The sequence below is a fragment of the Triticum dicoccoides genome, chromosome 1A, assembly GCF_002162155.2.
Source record: "Triticum dicoccoides isolate Atlit2015 ecotype Zavitan chromosome 1A, WEW_v2.0, whole genome shotgun sequence".
Taxonomy (NCBI): domain Eukaryota; kingdom Viridiplantae; phylum Streptophyta; class Magnoliopsida; order Poales; family Poaceae; genus Triticum; species Triticum dicoccoides.
The window spans coordinates 79,779,846-79,783,751 of NC_041380.1; positions in this window are offsets into that span (position 1 = coordinate 79,779,846).

Below are 3,906 nucleotides of genomic sequence, written 5' to 3' on the forward strand. Positions count from 1 at the left end.
TTAAGAGGAAAGGGATGACGAATATTTCCTTTATGAGGAAGCAAGACCCGGACTTGTATTCAACTTGTGAAGAAAGGATAGATTAGTCCTAGTCCTACTAGGACTCCACATGTAACCCGCCTGTCATGGAATTGTCACGACAGATGTCCTTAATGTCAGGACTTAGTCGCGAGGCCAACGCATCTATGTGGTTGCTTGAGAGGGGTTGAGCGGGATGAGAGACGCGATGTTTTACCCAGGTTCGGCCCCTCACTGTGGAGGTAAAAGCCTACATCCTGCTTCATTGATATTGATGATGATGATCACGGTTACAAGAGTGCTCTATCTCGAGAGCTATTGTCTAAACCTAACTTGTCCAACTTGTGGAACTTGTGAATCTTGTCCCCCTTTTGGGGAGCCCTGCCCCTCCTTATATATGTTGAAGGGGCGGTTTACATGTGGAGTCCTATTAGGATTAGGACTAGTTTATCTCTAATACAAACCGGATACAAGTCCAGGTCTTAGCTCCTTGTAAGTAATGTTCCTCATGCCTTTCCTCTTAAACCGGCCCACCGTTAAACATGAACCTGCCTTCTGGGCTTTGGGCCTTGTCATCCGTCGATCCCGCACGCCGGATCACCAGTGAGTCATAATGACCAGGTGGGTTGCTTGTAAACCGCCAGGTCAGGGTGGGTCACCAGTAACTCGCCAAGTGTCAGCGGGGTCTTCAGATAAACCGCCAAGTCCGGCCGGGTTAACTTCCGGCCGGTTTACACCGTGGGGTATATCCCCGACATTATCCCCCAAGTTTAGCTCGGATTTATTCATGGTAAACTTATGCTGCAAAATAAACAAAAGAACAAATTTGACAGGTTATGCTCCGGGTTAAGAATTTTTGTAAACCGGTACCTGATCATCCTTAAGTCCTTGTTATTTCCTCCTTCTGGGAAATCCGGGTCAACAGACCAGCTTCATAATCAATTTGCCGACATTGGTCTGATATCCAGCCGGTTTGAAGATATAAAACTTGCCGGTTTAATATTACCAAAATGGCCGGTTTATAAATATTGATGGCGCCGGGTCATAATTGTTGTCGACACCGGGTTATGTAATTGATCTTCCTGATTTGCTCAGAACTGATAAAATGAAGATATTCCTCCTTTATATGCATAATACCTGTAGCCCCCAAGTCTTAAGAGGAGAACATAGTGATAACTTAAGACTTGCTCCAATAAGTGTTTCAACCTTGAAGAAATCCGGTTTGTTCATCTCAAAACTGAATACTCCATATATGTAGCCCCCAAGTGCCGGGTTGTCATGCTTGCAGCAACCTAGGACTTGTAATTGCTTGATGCTCATAAAAACTTCAACCAGTGTAGCCCCCAAGGGCCGGGTCATTATGCAATAATGAGAAGGGACTTTGTAAATATAATCTTGTAAACTTTGAACAGCAACGTGTAGCCCCCAAGGGCCAGCTTAGTAAGATAATACTGAACCGGGACTTGATATATATACTTTAATGAAAATAACATATTATAATGTAGCTTCCATCGTAGGGCTTGAACCCACGTCCACAAGGTTAAGAGCTTTGTGCTTTACCAACTGAGTAATGGATTCTTCAATATTATGGACGAAAACTTGTGTACCTTGAATTGTTGACAGGAGCAATTGGTAGCCCCCAAGGGCCGGCTCATTATAATATAATGAGTCGGGTCTTCAATAAGACTAGTAAAAAATGACTTTGCATTAGCCCCCAAGTGTCATGGTGCATGCTTGCAGCGACATGAGACTTGCATGTAATCCAAATATATACTGGCGACTTATAGTCCAAAGCTAGGCCGGTTTAACAAACCTGTTTCTGCATACAACAAGTTTAAAGTGTCCTGGCGGTTTACCGCCGGACGGGTCATAATGCCCAACATATAACCCGGGTTTATAAGCAAGGCTGCACTTAAGAATAATCAAATATGAAATATATCATACCTGTGACATTGAATCACATTGTTGGTTTTACCAACTTTTTGTAGTAAGAGTGATAACCCCAATCTTGAGTAATGATAACTCCTTCCATATTGTGCCGGTTTATGATAAAACCGTGTCGGGCTGTGATAGACACCGGATTATCCATATATAATACTGGCGACATGTAGTCGAACCGGACCGGTTTAATAATCGCCGGATTATAATTGGTCATGTACTGACAACTTGTAGTTGAAGGTCGAGCCGGGTTGATAAACACCGGTTTACTCCATAAGAGGATGTTAACAACAAGGATCAAACCGGGCAAATAGTCTCCGGATTGACGTGAACTATGTTCCATCAATTGATTGGTTGAAAACTTTGTCGGTTTAAAAAATGCAATAAAAAGAAAGAAAAATCTTTCAAAGTGCGAAGCAAAAGCAACGACAAAACCGTTTGCAAAAAAGGTTTATTTGAGCTGATCAAATGGCGTTACCATGGCCGAACACGACCAAGCTCCCGTTAGGTGTAACTATGGTTCTAGTCAGCCAGGTCCCCAAATGAAACCGTGGCATTTATGCCGACCAAGTGGCATGGCGATGGTTCGGGTTCGACCAAGCCCCCAAGTGATTCTGTGGCCTTAGGCCGATCAAGAGGCATGAGTGGTTCAGATGTGACCAAGTCCCCAAGTGATCTGGTGGCTCTCGCCTATCAAGAGGTATGGTATTGGTTCGGACACGACCAATCCTCCAAGTGATATAACACGATGCTTTTAAAAAGCAAACTCAAGGGGTAAACCGGAGGCCGCTTTAGAACAACTCCGTGTAACCACACATGATGTAAAAGAACAGATACCCCGCTTTATGAAGCAGAAGCCCCCATGTGATCAATAATATGTCAGGCCAGTAAGGCGGGATACCCATGTTTGAGCCGCGCAACATGGCAGCAGGTCCTCTTTGGCAATTTTTAACTTTTTGCAAGAGATAAATTCTTCTTGAACTGGGATCTTGAACCGGATATTGAGAGCTTCAAAGCTTTGTGGGAGACATCTTTCCCTTGAACCGGATTTTAAATCGGAATCTTCATTTTTAGCCGGAAATTTTCTGACGACCTTTAAACTCGAACTTGCAAGAAGTTAATTCCCTTTTGAACCGGAAATTCTTAAACCGGATTTGAGAGCTTCAGAGCTTTGTCGGAGAACAAATTCCCTTGTACCAGATTGTAAACCGAAATCCTTTTCTGATGACCCGAGACTTCTTCATTGAGCCGGGATTTTGTAACTGTCATATACTTTCTAATCCGGAAATCTTCTGACAGCACAATGTGAATCCGGGACCGGGTTATCTTTCCCTCCAACGTATTGGGGTTCTTGACTTCACTGAAAACCGGCAACATTTGCTAAGTCACATCATTGTAGCCCTCAAGTCTCAAGGTGACTCGAGGAGTTGGCTTGAGATTCTCCATATTTGACCGTGATATAAACCGGCATAACTTGTGTAACGCCCGGATAATCATGCTACAGTAAACTCACGTTGATGGTGCCACGTCACCTCTGTCTCTGTAGTTAATCTCGGGTTAATTCAACAGTGTTTCGAAATTCAAATTCAAATGTGTGATAGCAATAGAAGTTTTCAAAAAGTCAAACTAAAATGTTCGAGGGTTGCCAAATATTGCATAGGAAATTATCGTGAAATAAACACATTTTTATAAAAGGCCTAAATAATTTAAAATTATTTAAAACAGAAAAGTAAATAAATAAAAGAAAAGAAAATACAAAAGAGAAAAACTAAGCTAACAAAAAGAAGAAGAAAGAGAAGCCCCCCCCCCTGCTGGACCGCGGCTCAGCTGGCCATCGGGCCAACCAGGCCGGCCCAGGTCGGCCCCCACGTCCTCTCCCTTATCCACTCACCCCCCACGTTCCACCGACACCCCCACTCCACCCACTCGCCCCCCTCCTCTCGCCCGATC